Source organism: Mustela nivalis, assembly GCF_964662115.1.
Source record: "Mustela nivalis genome assembly, chromosome: 6".
In the NCBI taxonomy this organism is placed as follows: Eukaryota; Metazoa; Chordata; class Mammalia; order Carnivora; family Mustelidae; genus Mustela; species Mustela nivalis.
The window spans coordinates 75151172-75174506 of NC_139025.1; the positions used below are offsets into that span (position 1 = coordinate 75151172).

Sequence of the window (23335 nt, forward strand, 5' to 3'; positions counted from 1 at the left end):
CCAGAAGCAGCAACCCCTTCGGGTCCTCACTGCTGTCTCCAGACCCAGACCCTCATTTGGTCTTCATGGCAGAGAATGCTTCTGGCCCCGTGGGACAGACTTAGGAGGTATGTGTCTGGAGGAAACGGGGCGTGGAAGGGGGATGAAGGTGTATGGGGGCACACGGTGGGGTGAAGAGGTTGAAGAGATTAAGCAGGACAGAGGGCTCAGATAGTTTTGTAATCGGATGAGGTAAGCGAGCTCTGGAATATTCAAGGGAGAGAAAGCAGAAATCAGGTGCAACCTTGGGAGAGGTGAACCGGGCCTGTCTACATTGTGATGTGAAAAGGTCACATGAAAAATAATCCATACCTTGTCATTTTGTAATCAGTAGTTTGGTCCTTTAAGAGAGACCAGAGAATTTGAGCCTTGGGGCAAAGTTCAGCAAATACATGAAAAATGTTATGTGAACTTTTCAATTCAAGTAGTAACTGCTTGGCTACGTGAAGTCTGATGATTTTGCAACGATAGGAGACCAGCAAGAGGCATGCAGGTTAATAAATACTGGAAAAGGAGCTCCAAGCGAGTTCCCATGCCAGATGTGAAATTTCAAAATAATCAGTCACAGGGTTTGGGAGCTCAAAGGGAATTTAGACATCCTCTAATCTAGAGGAGGCAAAACTGACCCACTTGCCTAGACAGGTTTTGTGTCATGAAGGCCAACAGGTAGGACATGCTGTCTCTGCTGACCCAGTCCTCCCCACTCCTGGACGCTCACGTCCTGTCAGCCAGCTCTACGGGATTGTGTGACGTGGTTGAGCCCCGGAGAACTTGAGGTTGTAACCCCTGTGAACTAACAAACCTCTTTTTGCCAGGGAGAAAAGAAGACTCCTCTATGATATATATTTTTTAAGATTTAATTTTTTATTTAATGGAGTGAGAGAGAGGGGGAGAGTATAGAGGAAGAGAGAGAAAGAAGCAGACTCCTCACTTAGCAGAGAGCCCCACATGGGGCTTGATCCCAGGACCCTGAGATTGCAACCTGAGCCAAAGCTAGAGGCTTAACCATCTAAACCACCCAGGCACCCCCCTCTATGTTACGTTAATACAACTGGATAATACTGGGGTGAGTGGCCTAAGGTTTAAAGTGACAGGCTCAAGCAGAATTTGCTCAGATGACTGGAATAGGGGGGAAAAAACTATCATTTTAAATTGGTGCCACATTATTTCTTTCCAAAACAGTTCAACAGAAACTGTCTCTTCAATCCCGACAATGCTGTGGGGTGGATTTTATAAATATAACTATTCCCACTTTACAGATTGAGAAACAGAGTCCATTTTAACACCCACACCTTGATTCAGAAAAATCCTCCGAGCCCTGAGGTGTGTTATGAAGTTAGTGTGATAAGCTAACATCACAAATCCTGAACTGCAAGCACAGGTGTCCCTGTGGTTAAAAACAAGATCTCCTAAGATCTCCTCGTGGTGCCTGGGTGGCTCAGTTGTCAAGCATCTGCTTTTGGCCCCACCTCTGGGCTCCCTGCTCGGTGGGAAGCCTGCTTCTCCCCTTCTCACTCCTCCTGCTTGTGTTCCCCCTCAGCTGTGTCTCTCTCTGTCAAATAAATAGATAAAATCTTAAAAACAACAACAACAAACAAGATCTCCTCACGTGCTTTGGTTCACCAGGAATTGGAGGTTTAACTTTCTGGCAAATGATACAAGTTCTAAGGACCTCTTCTCCTCTCTCTTCCCTGTCTTTACATCCCAGGAATGTCTTCCTTTTTCTCAATTCCTCTTTTTTTTTCAAAACAAGAAAATCAGTTCCTTTTCTGTTTTTGATTTTGTTTGTCCTTTATAATTATGGATTGTACTGATTAGTTAGCTGATTATACTTTAGCATACATACATTTGCATGTTTCTGTGCCGCCTGGCCAACTATTTGCATTTGAAGACTTTATCACAAATGAAATGCTTGGCTGTTTAAAGAATTAAAACTCTCAGTGAGGAATTTATTTTGGGTGGGAAGTGGGACTCTGCCAGCTTTGACTCCCAAGGCTAGATGGAAAGTATACTTGGCTTAGCTTTTGGAACCTAAAAGTCCTTCTCCCTTCTCCCCACCCATTTTCTTTCTCTTTTTTTTTTAAAGATTTTATTTATGTATTTGACAGAGAGAAATCACAAGTAGATGGAGAGGCAGGCAGAGAGAGAGAGAGGGAAGCAGACTCCCTGCCAAGCAGAAAGCCCGATGTGGGACTCGATCCCAGGACTCTGAGATCATGACCCGAGCCGAAGGCAGCGGCTTAACCCACTGAGCCACCCAGGCGCCCTCCCCACCCATTTTCTGTTGAGGAAGAGGGGATTGGAATTCCCTCTCCTGCAGTGAAAGGTGAAGGTTTTGGAAGGAGTCCCATTCCCCCAAGCTGCGGAAAGCAGGATTGATCTTGAGCCTAGGCTCTGGGCTCCCAGCCGAGCAAGGAGCCCAACAGGAGACTCAATCCCAACACCCTGAGATCATGACCTGAGCCCACCCACTGAGCCACCCAGGCGCCCCCATCATTTGTTCTTTTTTCATTTGTCCTATTTACTACTCTTCTAATTTGATAGTCACTGCGATTTTCCCAGGGTAACTGCACTCCTTTCTTGAAGTCCCAGAAAACCTCTTAAGCTCCTGTGTTTCCACCTTCTGGTGGCAAGGTTTCTCTGGCAAAGAAATAGTGTGGATTTGGGACTAAGATTTTCCTGGCTATCCTAAACCAAACTGCTCTCAGAGGCTCAAAGATGAAAGGTGAATGAACGTAACAATGCCATTTTTTGTCTTTAATGAGCACTTCTTACAAATATTCTATTACTAAACTTTTATTTACTGAAACATTGTGAGAAGAGTACAGAGAACTTCTGTATACCCTGTACTCAGATTCACCAGCTTTTCAATATTTGCCACATTTGCTTTATCATTTTCACTCCCTCACACCCCTCCTCACTATTTTATTTTTTTCTGGATCATTTGAGAGTAGGTAGCAAGTATCATGCTCTTTAAGTATATATTTCCTAAGAACAAAGGTATTTTTTTACATAACCACACTATAATTAACAAATTCCAGAAATTCAATCTTGTTAAAATAATTTAATCTGCAGTCTGATTCTGATTTTTTGTCAGTCATCCAAATAATATTCTACTCTCCCTAAAAAAAGGATGTATCCTGTCTCTTTAGTCTTCTTTAATCTAGAATAGTTCCTTACTTTTTGTCTCCCACAACTTTGACATTTATGAAGAATGTAGACGATTTATTTTCATGTTCTTCAAATGGTTCATCTGGTGTTTCCTCATAATTAGACTCAGATTATGCAGCTCTGGCTGGATTATTACATTGTGATTTTGTGTTCTTTCCAGACTCTCACATCTGGAGTCATGATATTTGTTTGTATCTACAAGGGGATAATCTTAGCCATCCAGTCACTGTTTATTTTTTTCTCTGTGTATTTATTACTTGGACACTTGAAATCAGTAAAAAGCCCTTGGAAAGACAGTGAGTTCATACAGATAACCTCCTCATCAGATATAACATGCATTCTTGTTCATCTGCGGTTGCTCAAACCGGCTGCAAGATGGTCATTTTTCCAATTATACCACCACTGCTTCCACATTTATTAAGTGACCTCTGTTGTGGGGAAGAGTCTTCCTTTCTAGGCCATTTTATGGGTGTTTACAGGTTTAGTTCTACAATTCACATACCATATAATTCACCCTTTCAAAATGTACAATTTGATGTGTTTCTTCCTCTTTTTATTATGGTAAAATACACGTAATATGAAATTAACCATCTGAACCATTTTTTAAAAATTTTTGTTTATTTGACAGAGATCACAAGTAGGCAGAGATGCAGGCAGAAAGAGAGGAGGAAACAGGGTCCCTGCTGAGCAGAGAGCCTGGTGCAGGGCTCGATCCCAGGATCCTGAGATCAAGACTTGAGCCGAAGGCAGAGGCTTTAACCCACTGAGCCATGCAGGTGCCCCATATCTGAATCATTTTTAAGGATACAGTGAAGTAGTATGAGATGTCTTCACACTGTGCAACCATCACCATCATCCATTTTTCCAATTCTTTCATCTTGTAAATCTGAGACTCTAAACCCATTAAATAATAACCCTCTATTCCTCTACCCTTGGGCAACCAGCCCCTGGCAACCATCGCCATACTCTCCAGTCTAGTCCTGTTGGTCCTCCCCTCTAGTCCTATTCCTTCCATCTCTCTTCCATCTCAAACTCTTCATCCATTACTCCCCTTCTCCTCCTCAGGGAAGCAGAGGAATCAATGAATCAACTAGATGTAACAGACACAGAAGGCTCTACTCCAAAACAAGGAAGGACACATTCTTCACAAATGCCCACAGGATGTTTTCCAGGACAGACTATATAATAGACCACAATTTAAATCTCTATAGGATTAAAAAATTGAGATAACCTCCATCTTCAGAGAAGATATCCTATCTCAGAAGTTAGAAATAAATAACAAAAGGAAAACTGTTTATATTCACATGATAATGGACACTTAGGTTTTTACAGTTTGGAACTAGTGCACTTAAAGTTACGCCCCATAGTTTAGTTCTGAGCAAGTTTTTGGTTTTTTTTAAAGATTTTATTTATTTATTTGACAGAGAGAGATTACAAGTAGGCAGAGAGGCAGGCAGAGAGAGAGAGAGGAGAAAGCAGGCTCCCTGCCGAGCAGAGAGCCCGATGCGGGACTCGATCCCAGGACCCTGAGATTTTATACAGAAACAAAGGGAAGCACTTCAGTGGAAGGACCCTGATGGGAGCTGCTCTTTGGGTAGATCATTCTGGTTGCTGAAGAGTGGAATCAGCATGGAGAGATCTAAAGCAAAATGAATTAGGAGACTATATCGGAGCAACACTGAAGGCCTTACAAGGCAGTGGCAGGTGGTGATTGGGATTTAGGGATTCCTCTGGGAGAACCCACCTGGGATGACGAGGTACACTCTCAGGGATGTGGGAACGGCAGGGGTTGGACTCCCGGCACCCTGGGAGTCCCTTTCTCCTTGCCAAATGATCTTCCTCAGAGATATTTTTCCATCTCCTGCAGAAAGGAAGAAAATGTTCATCTCAAGTGCTACCAGTGTGAAGACACATGCAAAAAAAGAGGAGAGAACATAAGAAATAGACATGACAGAGGTGTCAGCGAGTGCTAAGGTGGTAATCACATTGCAATATATAAATATATCAAATCAACATGTTGTGTACCTTAAACTTACACAGTGTTATAATATCTGAGTAAAAATAGACTTAGGGTCACCTGGGTGGCTCAGTTGGTTAAGCATCTGCCTTCAGCTCAGGTCATGATCTCAGGGTCCTGGGATCGAGTCCCGCATCTGACTCCCTGTTCAGCCTGCTTCTCGCTTTGCCTGCTGCTCCCCCTGCTTGTGCCTGCTCACTCCTTCTCTCTCACTCTGACAAATAACCTTTTTTTTTAAAAAAAAAAAGTAGGGATGCCTGGGTGTCTCAGTTGGTTGGATGACTGCCTTCGGCTCAGAGCATGATCCGGGAGTCCCAGGATCGAGTCCCGCATCAGGCGCCCAGCTCCATGGGGAGTCTGCTTCGCTCTCTGACCTTCTCCTTGCTCATGCTCTCTCTCACTGTCTCTCTCTCAAATAAATAAATAAAATCTTAAAAAAAAAAAAAAAGACTATTAAAAAAAAAGTAGACTTAAAAAGATGTACTGATGGTTAGGCCAATGTTATGCCTGTGTTCAGTGATTCTTGAGCCATTGGCTTAACTCGGGTTCTCATTGTTCCAAGACTGGACATGCTTGTTCTAACACGGTACATTTGTGCAGTGTGCTTTTACTTTCAAAATATTTCAGTTTTCATTCTCCCTTTTACTCCTCTGGAATAACTTTATTCTTTCCACTGGGTCAACTGTTTTAGACCGTATTAAAACCATTTTCTAAATGGTTGTGCCATGGTTTGAGTTTCCTAAAATACTACCCCTTCTGTAGATCTGATCAAGTTTCTTTATTATACTTAGTAATACTCCATAAAGTGCATAAAATGCACTAATCTTAAGTATGTAGTTTGAATATTTACATGTGTATATGTATGGATAACCGCCATTGAGCTAAAACTATAGGATTAATTTCCTATACCCCATGAGATTCTCTTAGCTGCTGCTTAGTCTATGCCCTGAAGCATTAATTGCTATTTCAATTTTTATAAACATCTTTTACTTTTGCTTGTTCTTAAACTTTATATAAATGGAAATACATACTACAACTTTTTGTGTCGGTCTTTCCTGCAACATAGTATCTGACCTTTCTCCATCTTGTTGTTGGAGGCAATTATTTTTTTTTAATTGATGGGTAGTATACCATTATATAAATGTGTGTCGCAGTTTATTTGTTCATAAACATTTGGGTTGTTTCATCTTACGGATATTATGAATAAAGTTGTTCTGGATGTAAGGTACAAATGCTACAATATTTGCATTCATTTCTGTTAGACATAAAAAAAACCAGAATTGCTGTATCATAAACAAATGTGTATTTAATCCTAGTAGAAACTAACAAATGATTTTCCAAAGAGATTGTCACTTTGTGCCCCCTCCCACCCCATCTGCAATATACAGTATCTGCATCCTTAAAAACATTTGATATTGGGGCACCTGGGTGGCTCAGTCAGTCAAGGGTCTACCTTTCACTCAGGTCATGATCTCAGAGGCTCCACATGGTGGGGGGGGGGGGTCGTCCCTGCTCAGTGGGGAGTCTGCTTCTCCCTCAGACCCTCCCCACTCTTGTGCTCTTGCTCTCCCTCGCTCTCAAATAAATAAATAAAATCTTAAAAAGAAACAAAAACACCTGATATTTTCAGTCTTCTAAGTCTTTGTCTTTCTGGGGTGAGAATAATAGTCTCCTGTGGTGGTCTTAATTTGCATGTCCCTGATGAGTCATCTAAGGCCCTGTTGAAGTTTGCCTCGATATTTATCACCATCTGGATATCCTCCTTTTCGAAGTTGCTGTTCAAGTCTTTTGCCCAATTTTTTACTGGACTGCTTTTTTTTTTTTCCTTCAGATTTTTAAAATTTATTTGACAGACAGCATAAGTAGGGGAGTGGCAGAGGGAGAAGCAGGTTCCCAGCTGAGCAGGGAGCCTGACTCAGGGCTCCATCCCAGGACCCCAGGATCATGTCCTGAGACAAAGGCAGATGCTTAACCGACCGAGCCACCCAGGTCCCCTAGTTGTCTTTTTCTTACTGATTTATAGGAGTCTTTTAAAATCGTGGTTCTGAATCCTTTGCCAGATAAATGTATTGCAAGTATCTTCTACTCTGTGACTTGCAAGCAAATTTATCTATAAGCAAATGGAATTTCATATTCTTAACCTAGGGTTAGAAGACTGAAGGAAAAATTCTTGAGGTGTATTTCATCGTGTTCTTACAAATTAAAGAAATAGCTCATAATCTCAGATCAATTTTCTTAAAAAGTATTTAGTTCAATTCACCTAGCCATTTATGAGGCATCTGTTAAAGCCTTCTAGAGATTCCAAGGTAATTAAAATGATTTCCTTCCATGAGGTGTTCCTGTTGAGCAAGAGAAGCGAGCAAGTCAACTAAGAGTGTCATAGGATGTGAAAAGACATGTATGGTGTACAGTGGAAGTGTGAATGAAGGGAAAACTAATCTGGCCTGATAGGAGGCAATACTGGAAAAGGGTGAGTTTTGAAGATGGAGCAGCAGTTTTCCATGGTTGGGTAGGCCTTGTGACTTTTGGGTAGAGAATGTGACTCTTGATCTCAGGGTTGTGAGTTAGAGCCCTACGCTGGGCATGGAGCCTGCTTTAAAAAAAAAAAAAAAAAAAAAAAAGAATAGGGGATATGTAAGGATCAATTGCCCAGAGGAGTGAAAGGGCCATGTACCAGAAGCAGCACGAGTCCGAATGGTTAGAATGCAGACTGCAGGAGAGGAGGAATGAATTGTCCTACAGCAGGAAATTTAGCTAAGTGAGGATGTGGAGAAGTTTGTAGCACTGTTATAGTTTGAGACTTCACCCTGTGTGCTGGCAAACCCAATGAGGATTTGCAAAGTACGGAAGTAGTAAGATCAGATCTAGATAGATTAGGTATAATTAGAACAGCAATTTTAATCTTTTCTGGCCTTGAACCCCTTTGGAAGTGTATAAATTTAAAAAAAAAAACCTATAAATTCCTAAAACTAATCATATTCAATGTATAAATTAAAACACATGGTAATTAAAAGGGAAATAGTCATGTCGAAATACAAATATTTCTTAATTATGACATTTGTTCTGTTAGCATATTTTTTAAAAGATCTAGTAATAGATCTAATAATTATCATAATTTCAAAGTAATGATTATAGATGATGAGACACTTGTTCCAACTGTAATGTGTTAGGAAAATACTTGAATTCTACTGATGACCGTCATGGGTTCTCCTAATACTATGGTTTGTTTCTTACATTCATAATCACAGGTGAATTTCAGTTAGATGATAGTGAAAATAGAAATGTGCTTTTCTCGGTGTCAGATCCAATGAAGTCTGTGTATGCATCCCAGACTAAGGTTCCCTGTGATTAGGATATCTTGGCTGATACACTTAAAAGGAGTAAGCCAGAGGCAGACCAGCTAAGACACCATTTCAGTGATCCAGATAAGCCTGAGTGGAGCCTGTGGTAAGGGGTGGTATTTAGAAATAGAATCCAGGGGGGGCGCCTGGGTGGCTCAGTGGGTTAAGCCTCTGCCTTCGGCTCAGGTCGTGATCTCGGGGTCCTGGAATTGAACCACATCGGGCTCTCTGCTCGGCAGGGAGCCTGCTTCTTCCTCTCTCTCTCTGCTTGCCTCTCTGCCTACTTGTGATCTCTCTCTGTCAAATAAATAAATTTAAAAAAAATCTTTAAAAAAAGAAAAAGAAATAGAATCCAGGTGCATGTGTTAAGAGCAGGTAGGGAGATGGTTTGGGAAGTGGGAGAGGGGAATGCCTAGGAGGAACTCCCTCAGCTTCCCAGCTTGGGTAAGAGAGTTGATGGCATTCCGAGCTATACTAGCTCTTAGCTGAATTGTTGTCATAGCCTGCTAACTAGCTAGGAGGGTCTGTTCTTGCCTCACTAAGGTCTAATTTCAACAGAGCAGTCAGTGAACTTTTTAAAGATAAGTGAGATTACATAACATTTCTGCTCAAAGCCATGCAATGGTTGAAGTCCTTCCAATAGTCCTTAAGGCCGCATGTGATCTGGACCTCCCATCCTCTCTCTCCCCTCATCGCCTATTCCCTTCACCCCTCCTAATCCCCTGCCTCCACTCTTTACTACCTTCCAGCCAGTCGCTCTTCTGAAATATAATGAGAGAATGTTCTTGCCTTGGGCCTCTGCACTGATTCCTCACTTAGTCTGAAACAACTTCTCTCTCTTTTCCTTCTTTCCTTCCTTCCTTCCTTCCAAGATTTTGAGAGAGAGTGAGTGAGAAAGAGAGAATGAGTGGGCAGGAAGGGGAGAGGGAGAAGCAGACTGTCCACTAAGCAGGAAGCCCAGTGCAGGACTTGATCCCAGGACCCTGGGATCATGACCTGAGCCAAAGGCAGCCACTTAACCAACTGAGCCACCCAGGTGCCCCTGAAGCAGCCTTTTTTAGACAGCCACATACGAACGTCCTTGACTCCTTCAGGTTGCACCAGTGAGGTGTGTCTGGCAACCCTACTTAAAATAGCCCCTCCTCAAGACTCACTTACTCTATTCTATTTTTTCCTGCCTTCTAATATACCATACCACTTGCTCTGTTTATTCTCTCTCTGCTCTCACTAGCACAGAAGCCTCTTGTAGACAGGAATCTTTGTTTTGGTCCCTGTGGGTCTCTCTCTCTGGAGAGAGCAGTGATTGGGCATAGCAGGTGCTCAGCAGATGTTGTGTGAATGACTAGGGGATGATGGTGTGTCTCTGAGAAAGGAAAGGCAGGAGAGCAGCAGAAGCTTTTAGGGAATGAAGTGGAATGTTACTGATTTAATCAAGCTATGGGTTATGCTGGTAGATGTAAATACCTGAGTTGGTCTGGAGTTCGGGTGATAGAGTAATTAGTAGAGAATTGTAGATTTGGAAGCTGTTTAGCTTGTGGGAAATACTGGAAGCTTGGGCCTGCCCAGAGAGTACCTGTAGACTGATCGAAGAAGAAAACTGTCAAATCTGGGGGGAAACTAACATTTAAAAGGAACCCCAAAAAAGAAGTGATAGCTTTTTCTACTATTCATTCTTTGGCTATTGAGAGTACAAACAGAAATTACTCAATTTAAAAGTGGAAAAGTATATGTGTTCAGGGAAATTGGTAAGACAAAAATATTTTCAAATTAGATTTTTAAAATGTGCAGTGGGTTTTTCTAATTTTGGCAACTGTGCTCTTGAAAAACAGTGTGGTTTTGTGGTGTTATAAATGCTTTGTTTCATTATTTTGTATTTTGTATTATTTGTTTTGTATTTTCTACCTGATCTAACACAAAGGCACCAGGTCAACTATGAATTCTTGAATGTCAAAGGAGACAGGGTAATTATCTGCTTTAATTCTAAGCAGTCATATATTAAAATGCACTTTGTTGGAAGCCCAAGTGTGAAGTGCAGAGACTGATGGGAAAAGTTGCAAAATTCTAGGGTCTATTTGAAGGAAATGTATCAAAGTACAAAATAGTCACATCATATAGTGCATTTAGAGAACTCCTTTATAGTTACTGGACAAAAGAAAGAGTGCTAGGTATCAGAGAGAAGGATTTAAATAGTATAGGCACTCTTCCATTCCCCTCACTACTATCTTTTTTCTTTCCTTTTTCTTTCTCAGAAGACCTTTATTATTCACAGATTTTATCGGTAGATGAAATTTAGAATTTTTTGGTAAATTGCATTAATTATTTCTATTGCATTACATTTGTGGATTAGGTTTCAGGCCCTTTTTAAAAATTTTTTTTTATTTAAATCTGGTTAGTTAACATACAGTACAATATTGGTTTCAGAACTATTTTTTTTAAGATTTTATTTATTTATTGGACAGAGAGAGACACAACAAGAGAGAGAACACAGACGGGGAGTGGGAGAGGAAGAGGCAGGCTTCCCACAGAGCAGGGAGCCCAGTGTGGGGCTCAATCCCAGGAGGATCATGACCTGAGCCAAAGGCAGATAGATGCTCAACGACTGAGCCACCTCAGCGCCCTAGAGTTATCTTTTTCTATGTGAGCATGAAAAGCAAGGCTTAAAGATGTGATTCATTAGTTGGTATTTTCTCATGCTACACTAAGAAGTGTAAGCATCTCACTGTGTTAAGTATAGTTCTAGTGTTTCATGTAAACCTCTGTGATCAGCTTGTCAAATTCCACTTAAAACATTTTTGTAATTTCGATTGAGGATACATTGAATTTGTAGATTCAAAAAAATTTTCTTCAAAACTTTGGGTTTTCCTATCCAGGAACACGGTTTATCTCTAGCTATTTGTCTTCTTTTATGTCCTTTTTTTTTTTTTTTTTTTTTTAATAAGTCTTTAACATTTTTCATTGGATTCATTTGTAAGCAAGATGATAGTGGGTTTTTTTTTACATTTATTTTATTTATTTTCAGCAAAACAGTATTCATTATTTTTTCACCACACCCAGTGCTCCATGCAATCCGTGCCCTCTATAATTCCCACCACCGGGTACCCCAACCTCCCACCCCCCGCCACTTCAAACCCCTCAGATTGTTTTTCAGAGTCCATAGTATCTCATGATTCACCTCCCCTTCCAATTTACCCCAATTCCCTTCTCCTCTCTAACATCCCTTGTCCTCCATGATGGTTTTATTGCTATTGTGAATGGATCGTTCTCCCTAACATTTTCTACCTGGTTGTTGGAGTATTAGAAGCTATTAATTTTCAAATATTAATCATATATTGAATTTCCTCATTAGGTGTAGTTTAACCATCACCTCTGAAATAATTGTGTTTAAATAGAGATTTTATTTATTTATTTATTTGAGAGAGAGCACCCATATGAGCAGGAGGAGGGAAAGGGCAAGGAAAGGGGGTAGAGAATCTCAAGCAGACTCTACCCTGAGCATGGCCTTGAGGCTTGATGATCTCCTGACCCTGAGATCATGACCTGAGCTGAAACCAAGAGTTAGATGCTCAACCAGCTAAGCCACCCAGGTGCCCCATCCTCCAAAATAGTTTTGTCTCAATCCTTCCCTTTTTTTTTTTTTTTTTTTAAAGATTTTATTTATTTATTTAATAGAGAGAGAGAGAAAGGGAGAAGTAGGCTTCCCGCAGAGGAGGAAGCCCAATGCGGGGCTGGATCCCACGACCTTGAGATCATGACCTGAGCCAAAGGCAGACGCTTAACAACTGAGCCACCCAGGTGCCCCTGTCTCAATCCTTCTATTTACTTATATCTTCTGTTTCTTTTCCTTTTTGAGTGTGTTGACTAAAACTTCAAATAGCAAATAGTACAGGTGGAAATTAGGTTGTTTTTTTGTTTTTGTTTTTTGTTTTTGTTTTTTGTTTTTAATGTTCAAGGGAATTCTTGCTTTGAATGTTTCACTATTAGGTATGATGCCTTCTGTAAGGTTGTGTTAAATCCTCTATAAGGAAGATTTCCTCTCTTCTTAGCTTTTAAAGGCATTTTAATAGGAATGTTATTAGATTTTGTCAAGTGTACTTTTCAGCCTAAGATGATAATTTGGTTTCTATTTCCTTTAAATGGCGGGTCTCCTGATTTGTATTCATAGACTTCATAATGTTGGAGCAGTTCGGTATTCCCACAATAAACTCTCTTAGTCATGATGGAATATTCCTTTACTTTACTACCATATTCGTGCTAATACTGTATGGATTGGGGATTTTTTTTTTTTTTTTTTTTTATTCTAAGTGTCGAGGGCTGACTTTCAATAGATCGCAGCGAGGGAGCTGCTCTGCTACGTACGAAACCCCGACCCAGAAGCAGGTCGTCTAGGAAGGGTTTAGCTCCAGGTTCCCCACGAACGTGCGTTGCGTGACGGGTGAGGGGGCGGCCCCCTTTCCGGCCGCGCCCCATTTCCCGGGACGAGGGGCTCTCCGCACCGGACCCCGGTCCCGACGCGCGGCGGGGCTGGATTGGGGATTTTTGCATCTAAGTTCATAAATGTTATTCTGGGTCTTTTTGGTGGGGGCAGTATTTCCCATTTGGGTTTGTTATCAGGATTATGTTGGTCTCAGAATGAAATGGGAAGGTTTTTATTCTTATCTTTTCAGTTTTTGTTTTGTTTTGTTTTGTTTTGCTCTGGGTAGTTTGTGTAACAAAGAAGTCCTCTGATGGTTTGGTAGAATTCTCATGTAAACCTCTGGAGTCTTTTGGGCCTGGTATCTCTTTGGGAGTTGCCATTCTGTTTCTTAGAAGATGATTAGTTTTGTTTTTTTTTTAAAGATGATTAGTTTAGTCTGGCTCTCTATCCGTTCTTGACTCCATTTTATGGTTTATATTTTCCAAAAGATTATCCATTTCATATTTTCAAATTTGTGTAAAATCACATAAATAAAATTTTGTGGTAATTAAATTATCTCTTCTAGCTATAGTTTGGTCCCCTTTCTAATGTCTAATGTTGCTTAAAGAGCTGCAAACATTTAAACTGCAACATATTGAACTGAAGACAGCAAGAGATCATTTCCATAGCAGTACTGTAGCAATCAGACTCTCTCATACAGCAATTAGAAGTTTGGGTGCTTAGGGATTTGGGAATCTTGGAAGGAAAGCCTGAAAAACATTTGAATGGTAGACTATAATAAACAAGACCATTAGTCCCTTGATGCTCCAAGTAAAACAATAGCTAGGGAGTCTGAGAAACTTTGAAGAATTTAACAGTGTTCCCGAAACAACTCTATTCTCACTGGACCATTTTATCTTCACTAGAAATACATTCACTCTTAATTTTAGTCAATTTAAGAAATACAGCATTAAAATTTTTTGCTTTGACTACTGAGTTAACAGCAGGATGCATCAATGTCAGTTCCTTGACATTTCAATTTCACCAAGCACTAGATTCCATCTTCTCCATTTTTCTTCAATCTGGCTTAATGAATTACCTATATCTTTATTTTCAGCCTTGTTATCTTGGGCAATCCAGGCCATTAATTTTCAGGTTATCTTTTACTGAGGACGAAGAAAAATGGCCTTTTTACGTCAGGACTCAGTTTCATTTGTAGGTGACACATCACCACTGGTGCAAAATGCTCGCATATAAATGTCATCACTTTATTCATTTCTGTTGACTTCTGCAAGCCTCATCTTGTTACTACACTTCTGGCTCTACTCAGCGGCCATGTTCTACTTAATAGTTTATAGTTCCGTTAACTCTGTTTTCTCTCATTTGCTTTTTTCCCACATATAGTATCTTAGAAAGCTCTGAACTGAACTTATTCTAATATAAATGTAGGTGTCCCTAGATTAGAGGGTGAACACATGCCATACCCTTATCAATGCAGTATATTTGGAAAACCTTGAATATGTAAAACTGTAGATCACAAGCTTCTGAGACCTACTGAGTGTAGGTTTGTCCCTATAGTACATATTAAGACCCAAGCGGTATAAGTATTTCAGGTTAGACCATAACACCTTGCAGGCAGCAGGTATGTTACACTTACTCACTCCTGAATTCCTAATGCTAATACACGTCCGGCATATAGCAGGTAATCAGTCCATATTGTTGATTGAAAAATGAATTGACATCTGTAGGGCGTCTAATTCATTAATGCATCTCAACATTTTCACTCAGGATTTGAGAGTAATAGAAAATTGTGTTAGATGCTTCCAAGTTTCAACTCTCAGAGATGTTCAGGTTGCCTTTGTTACAGAGGTTTATTGGAATAATTCATGGTACCATGGAAAGTAACAACAAAGAATCTCAGAAAAGCCTCAAAAGAGTCTTCACAGAAAAATGGACCAACATTCCCGTGACTGGGGACTGGCAACACCTCCAGCAGCCTACTTGAAGTTCTTGACTTAAGAGCACATAACACTTGTTCAGAATTGGGTATCTGTTACTCATTTTTCCATTGCTCACGGATAGGGAGGCCTGTGTGTCTTTTCCAGCTGTGACTCTGTGTGTGTAAAACACATCGCTCACTACCCTTCTTCAATCACCATCATAAAGAGTATGATTAGCTAATCACTAACCAATATGGTGTGTTCCTTCTGGGCTGAGTTCTAGAGGATTGCCTTCAGGTCATGTATTGATCCTGGATTCAATCAGCTGTGGCCTGAGGAGTAAGATTACATGGAAAAAAACAAAAAAGAGGGTGACAAAAGAGACAGGTACCCTGAGTCATCTTGCATGGCCCTGTACTGCCTTACTATTAAAAGCAATAACCAGGGTCTGTCTTGTATCAATATCTAACCATCCAAACAGCCATACTGGTTTTATTTTATATTCATGTTGCCACATGTTTGCTGTATGGATTTCATGTGCTAGACAAACCATCAATCCCAGTCATAGTTCCTAAAATCAAACCATACACCCTGATGAAGAAACCATAATTCATTGAGAAGAAAATGTCATGTATTGAGCACACTGAAGAGAAATTCAATACATGGGTACTTCTAGATAAGAGCTCGGGAGGGTTTTAGTTCTGTTTTATTTTTTTTATTTTTTGTTTGTTTTTCATATGTGACATTCCTGTAAATCAAAACATTCTGGAAGTATATTACTCTCAGAAAAACAATTTTGGTCAGATCTCTGCATGTTGGATTTTGCTGGTATACTTCATGAGACCGTTGATAACGGCCTTTCTGGGATTTGGTACAAATAGTGTTGAATTCCCAAAATAGGTCTTCAACTATTCTCAGAATTATGCTACACTGACCTGGTACAAAGTAGTGATCAGATTCCAAGCAATCGCACTGTGAATTTCCCGATTATTGGGATATTTTCTGAATACACAGTTAGTTCACCTGCCCAGGCTACCTCTGTCCATTTGTGAAGAGTTTTGAAATTGTTTCTTCTCTTATGGGTGACATGATTGCCAAATCAGAAGAATATTTCTCAGTCCTTACGTACGTTTTTGACTTCTCTGCAACAGGCAACGTTGCTGAGTGCCATTGCTGAGTATGGTTCCTTCTTGTATCCCCTGACATCTTCCTCTACTCCCATGCAGCAGCCCCCATTTGTCTGCTGACATTTTCAGAGTAATCTAGATCTAAATAAGGTTTCATCCCCAAGCTCCAGAGCAGAATCTTCCTGTAACGTTCTGAATGTTTGTCTAGATATTTACAGGTTTTTCAAACTTACTGTGTCTAAAACCAAATACTCCCATTTTCTACCCTTAATCCCACCCTCAGGGCCAATCTGATCTTTCTTTTGAGTTTCCTGCTAGTACATGGTGTTCTACCAACTATTCCAAGCCAGGTTAAGGTAGAATGGTGGAGGCAAAAATGTTGCCTTCTCTTTTTGCCTATGGCCAATCACCACCCAAATTCTAACAATTCTGCCTCCTAAACCTCTCTCTAGTCTATCTTCTCTGCTCCATCCCCACTGCCATTGCCTTAGTTCAGGTCTGCATACTCTTGGGGTTGGCCTGTTGAAATAGGTTTTTTTTTCCCACCACCTCTCCCACCATCCTGTTTCCATCTCCATACTCTGCTTTGTTGCTAAAGCCAGTTGTTTCTGAAAAAAAATTATTTATTAAAATTCTTTCTAGTTTTCTGTCATCCTCCTGATAAAATCCAAATTCACTGCTATAGCAGTATTTGTTTGCTATTGGTGCAGTAATGTGACGTAACAAAGGATTCCAAAACTTGCTGACTTAAAATAACAATTTATAAGCAGGACATGTGGGTTTGGCTGTGGTGGTTCTGCTAATCAAGACTGGGTTGATCAAGAAAGGTCAAGAAAGGTGGTTAGAGTTCATTCCACTTGTCTCTCATCTTCTGGAGACCAGCATGTCAGCCCCAGCAAGTGGTTTTTCATGTTAACACAGGAGGCCAAACCTCTTAAGGTCTAGCTCAGAACTGTCAATTTAGCCTTATTCTGTTCCTCAAAGCAAGGCACGTGACTGAACCAGATGCTGAACCAGGCAAAATTTTACTCAGACCTATTACTGAGAAAGACTGCAGTTATATGGGAAAGGTAGGGATATGGGGTTGCAGTGGGGGACAAAGAACTGAGGGGGAGGAGGGTGGCCTTTTTCTAATGCTCTACATCATTTGCATCTAACTTCCTTAAATGTGACTTTCTAATATAGCGTCTTGAACAGAGTATATTCTGTCATGCTTCAGTGACAAGCTGTTTCACGTGATAGGAACAACTTCTCCATCTCCATTGCACCCCATTTTGCCTGTCCAGTGAGCTCCTCTTCATCCTCCAAAACATAGCTGATATGTTCACCTTTCCTTCTTGAGCAACCCCTTCTCCTAGAAAGAAGTGATTTTTTTTCTCCCTTTCTGGGCTGTTTTCCTTCTGCATGAACTTTTTTTTCCTGTTATAAAATGAAGTTGTTATTTATTCATATGGCTATCTCCTTTTAAAATTAATAAAGTTTTTTGAGGATAAAGTACTAGTTTTTCTGGCCTTGGTCTCTCTCGGGCTCAGCAAAGTATTTGGCATACAAAGCTGAATGAATGTTGGCTTGAGTTAAACTTACATTAGACAGAAATGACATTTTGGAAATAAAGACCAAATACAGCCAGTTGCAAGTATAGAGCTTTGTCTGGGCAATTTAGAGTAGAGAGGCTGCTAGTGTTCCTTTCTCTCTGAAGCATGGCAGTATGAAATTATTGAGATACACGCAACAGGCCAATAAAAGAACTACTACTAGAATTCTTTTTATGCTTGTAAAAGGAAAAGAAAACTAGTAGAATTCTCTTTATGCTGAACTGAGCTTTTGGGTTCTGATAGAAGCAGCAGACGCTTGGTTTATTAAAAATATATAACAGATGGGGCGCCTGGGTGGCTCAGCGGGTTAAACCTCTGCCTTCAGCTCAGGTCATGATCTCAGGGTCCTGGACCCTGCTTCCCCATCTCTCTCTGCCTGCCTCTCTGCCTGCTGTGATCTCTCTTTCTCTGTCAAATAGGTGAATAAAATCTTAAAAAAAAAAAAAAAAACAGATCATGCTCTATCCCGTTTATGTGAAGAATTTAGTTTCAATTTTGTATTTTCCCATTTATAAAAAGGAGCTGGGGTTTTCTGCATTATTTTTGTGTAATGTAAAGCACAAAACTTTTGTGCTTTAAAACCTAAGGTGATGATACAAACTAAGAAAAGATTTTTCTTACAAAGTTTTTTAGAGGATAAAACTCCACTTCCAAATTTTTTCCCTGAAGTATCTGATCATTTGGTTTACTATGCACGTTTTAAAATGGAGATTACTGTTGTTTACATCTACTTTCCTTTCTTTTTAAAATTTATTTTGTTTTTTCAGTGTTCCAAGATACATCTACTTTTCAAGTTAAATAGTATGGGTCCATTCTTTCTTTCTTTCTTTCTTTTTTCTTTTTTTTTTTTTTTTTAGATTGTGAGACCAAGATCATGAGCAGGGGGGAGGGGGAAGGGGAGAAGCAGACTGCCCACTGACCAGGGATCCCAATACCGGACTCTAAACCAGAACCCTGGGATCATGACCCAAGCTGAAAGCGGACTCTATTGGACTGAGCCACCCAGGTGCGTGCCCCCGCTTCATTTTTTAACCATGAAAAGCAATATGGTAGAATTCTTCTTAGACTGCAATGGACTGTGGGGCACCTGGGTGGCTTAGTCAGTTGGGCAGCTGACTCCTGGTTTTGGCTAGGGGGCATGATCTCAAGGTGGTGGGATGGAGCCCCCTGTCTGGCTCTGCACTCAGTAGGGAGTCTTGAAGAGTTTCTCCCTCTGTCCACCCACACACTCTGTCTCTCTCAAATCTAAAAATAATGGAATGAACTAATATAGTTTGAGATGTAAAGGTTCGGTAATTTGATTTATAATAGACCTAATGGCTCTGCCCCCTCATGGAGAATTTAACTGTTTAGTGAATTCACCCATCACTACTTCTCAGAATAGCTTACATTGTTTGGGATAAGGCAGTTAGTTCCCTATGTGATCCTCTAACAGGCATAAGGAAAGTAACTGCTGTGAAAACTACCGAATCAAACATGTGTTTTGAAGAGTGCTACACTGCTATGCTCACCAAATTTAAGGTGCTCTCACCATGTTGTGGTAGACTCTAGTCCCATTAGGATGCATGGAACTTTTGCTAGGACAAGAGCAAGTGGCAGGTTCCCTTATCTCAAAATTTAACCGTTCAAAGGCTTCACTTGGTTGAGGAGAACAACCGATTTTCAAATGTCTTTTGTGTTGTTGTTGCCAAGCCACCAAATCCAAAAGCAGTCCTAATAGAAATATTATGTGATGGGGCACCTGGGTGGCTCAATGGGTTAAGCCTCTGCCTTCGGCTCAGGTCATGATCTCAGGGTCCTGGGATCAAGCCCCGCATCGGGCTCTCTGCTCAGCAGGGAACCTGCTTCCCCCCCACTCTCTCTCTGCCTGCCTCTCTACCTACTTGTGATCTCTGTCAAATAAATAAAATATTTTAAAAAAATTATGTGAGCTACATATGTAACTCTACATTACCCAGTGTATTTTTAAAAATTAAAATATCTAAATATGATCATATCTAAAATATCATTTCAATATGTAATCAGTACTTTAAAAGTATTAGTAGAGATGGTTATATTTATTACTGTCTTTGAAATCTGGCATATGTGTTATACTTTATAGCACATTTCAATTTGGGTGCTATATTTTCATTAGAAATAATTGGTCTATATTTAGATTTCCTGAAATTTGCAGTTGGAAAAAGTAGATTCACATACCAACAACATACCCAAGTTGTTCCGAACATACTTTTTTTTTTTTTTTTTTAAGATTTTATTTATTTATTTGATAGAGACTGCAACTAGTCAGAGAGACAGGCAGGGAGAGAGAGGAGGAAGCAGGCTCCCTGCCGAGCAGAGAGAGCCTGATGTGGGGCTTGATCCCAGGGCCCCAGGATCACGACCCGAGCAGAAGGCAGAGGCTTTAACCCACTGGGCCACCCAGGCGCTCCCATGCTTCATTTTCTAAAAATGAAACCAGAGTCCTTCATTAAGTTTAAATTAGTTAAAATTAAAAATTCAGTTTCTCACTTTGACTAGGCACATTTCAAGCACTCAGTGGTCACATGTGACTAATGACTACTGATTCGCTGGAGCCATTCTGGAGAACAGTGGTAGTTTGAGGTCTTCTTCAATAATTAAGTCTTTGTGCCAAGTCTGGTGCCCCTCATGAACTACAAAGGAAGTTGAGGTCACAGTTCATCTCTGCCCCGTAAAAAGATAAAATGGATATGTGATTTGAAGGCCATATATATGTGTTCAGAGAAAAGACTGGTGAGTGTGGCTCTAGAACACATGGTGAGGTAAGACCTTGGGCCCTGAAAGTCAAGAAAGGTGTAGGATTGGGGAGGTATCCATGCTGGGCGACAGACATGACAAAAGCCCAGCGGCAGGAAAATACAGGGTTTGGGTGGAAAACCAAACTAAATGGGACCAATAAGAGGTAGTGATTAAGAATTTACACTCCAAAGTCATGCTTCTTGAGTGTGGATCCTGGTTGGACATTTTTTGACCTTGACCTAATTACTTGACCTTGGGCATGTTATTTGATTATAAAATAGGTATAATATTTCACAGAGATGTTATGAGGATTAAACAAACTAATCCCAATAAAGCATTCAGAATAGTGCTTACCACCTAAGTGTTCAAGAAATGTTAGTTACTGTTTTGTGTGGCTATTTGCTCTTTGGAGTTTATTTATTTTAAAAAACTTTTTTTTAAGATTTGTCAGAGCACACATGCAAGCACACACAAGCAGGGGAGTGGCAGGCAGAGGGAGAAGCAGGCTCCCCACTGAGGAAGGAGCCCAATGTTGGGCCTCAATGCTAAGACCCCAGGACCTGGGATCATGACCTGAGTCAAGGGCAGACCCTTAACCAATTGAGACACCCACGCATCCCTGGAGTTTATATGTAATAAAACAGCCAGAACCACTCTATTTGGAACTTGTATCTCAAAGCATTGAGCCCAAGTCTATCTAAACCAATTTACATTCTAAAATGTACAACCATTTTCAATGTTTCTGAGCCTTGTTTTCCCCTCTTGAAAATTTTGGAATAGTTTAATCTATTTCATGATATTACAGACATTAAATGAGGCCATCAAGGAAGACTCCTTCCAGTTATTAACTGTAGCCTTGGGAAAGTTATCCTTCTAAGCCTCAATTTCCTAATCCACAAGATAAGAAGGTGGTATCAGGATCAAGTGTATAATATATGTGAAGTGCTGAGCACAGTTACTATCACAAAAATGAGCAATTAACTTTTGAAAAGATCTTAAATCTTGATGACTCAGAGACTTCTAGCAACTCAGTAAATCTGATTGTTTCCATGGATTGTAGTTTAGAGGCTTTTGTATTTCTAAGTACTGTAGTCACTTCTGCAGACAGGAACCAGAAGAATCACTTTTCATTTCCTTATACTTGTGGTTGTAGAAGGTAGACAAAGAGGAGCCTCGGGAGGGGAAAAAAGAAAAGAAAAGAAAAGAAAAGAAAAGAAAAGAAAAGAAAAGAAAAGAAAAGAAAAGAAAAGAAAAGAAAGAAAAGAAAGAAAGAAAGAAAGAAAGAAAGAAAGAAGGAAGGAAGGAAGGAAAGAAAAAACAGCCAACCAATTTAAGGGAAGGTGGAGGACTGTTTCTGGTAAACAGAACCTTAGCAACAACTCCACAATCTTTCTCCCTTAGAAACAAGTGAACTGCAATGAATTTAATGAACCACTGGAAACAGGTTAGCTTTGGAAAAGATAGCTTGCCTCTCCTCTTGTTTCAAGAACTAAAAGTACACAAATAATTTTTGGTTTGTTTTTTTACTCTCTATGCAAGACTAGCATTATCGACACATTGTAATTCTACTATTCTTTATTTCCCCAAAACTTTATGATGAAACAGATTTACCAATCACCATATTTAAAATAGCGTATTTTCATGCGATGATTCTCAGCCACTTACTCATGATCATCCTTTAGCTGTAGGTCACAAAGTTGTTCTTTTGTGATACTTCAGCGATTTCCTTCACATTTGCCATTGACTTACTGTATGTAGTTTTTACAGAATTAAGATATCCATGTTTAGGTGATCATTCAGAGCCTGGAACTTTAGAACACTTGCAATATCAGCAATACAACTTAGAGGCCAAGAAAAAATTATGTCAATTTTCTTTGCTAGAGTTCTAGATTAGTTTCCAAAGGCTACAGTAATAAAATACAACAAACTCGAGTGGCTTAAAACAAATGAAATGTGGGCGCCTAGGTGGCTCAGTGGGTTAAGCCGCTGCCTTCGGCTCAGGTCATGATCTCAGGGTCCTGGGATCGAGTCCCGCATCGGGCTCTCTGCTCAGCAGGGAGCCTGTTTCCTCCTCTCTCTCTGCCTGCCTCTCTGCCTACTTGTGATTTCTGTCTGTCAAATAAATAAAATCTTAAAAAAAAAAAAAAAACAAATGAAATGTATTCTCTCGCGGTTCTGAAAGTGAAAAGGGGGGAATCAAGGTACTGGCAGGGCCATGCTCCCCATGACGTTTCTGGGGGCGGGGGGGAATCCTTCCTTGCCTCTTACTAGAATCGGGTGGCTCCCATTCTTTTGGCTTGCAGCTGCCTCATTCCAGTCTCTCATGGCCATCTTCCCTGTGTCTCCTCTGTCTTCAGATAGCTTTCTCTTTGTAAGGAAGCTAGTAGTCGGATTTAGGGCCCACCTCCATCCAGTATGACTTCATTTTTATTATATCTGCAGATACCCTATTTCCAAATAAGGTCACATTCACAAGTACAGGAATTAGGACTTGAACATAATATTTTGGGGGGCACACTTCACACAACACATTCCTACTATTATGAGAGAATACCACAAGGACAGTGAAAACGTATCCTTTACATATGAAGTTTGTGCCACCCACTGATTTCCCAGCTCTCCAGCTTTAACTCACTAGGGAGAAAATGCCAGTCAGTATTAGAGGTACAGTTTAGGACATGTACAAGAAAACTTCATTGGTCAATATAAAGTTTGAGATGTATTGAACTCCTGCTCTGTGCCGGGTCCTTTGGTGCTAGAGACAGAAGAAAAGGGCACCCATCTCTACTTGGGTGGAGCTAACTCTGGTAGGCTGGCCTGGTTCCATGACCTTGGTAACAGTAACAGTCTTGTGTTAATAAAGTGTGCAAGCCAGTTATCCTCAACACCTCAGCCAGTTAAGAACTTAGAGACCTCCATTAAATACAGTTTTGTTATATACTGCCTATTTCAACA

The 23335-nt window shown here is 40.4% G+C and overlaps 1 protein-coding gene across 3 annotated transcripts in view; it reads left to right on the plus strand.

Annotated features, from left to right (window-relative positions):
- Positions 1–23335, plus strand: part of ATOSA (atos homolog A) — a 141530-nt gene that overhangs the window by 23853 nt on the left and 94342 nt on the right. For all 3 annotated transcript variants that reach the window (XM_082734722.1, XM_082734726.1, XM_082734718.1), the window contains exon 3: positions 5–107. The gene's annotated coding sequence lies outside the window, so the exon portion shown is untranslated. The remainder of the gene's footprint in view (positions 1–4; positions 108–23335) is intronic.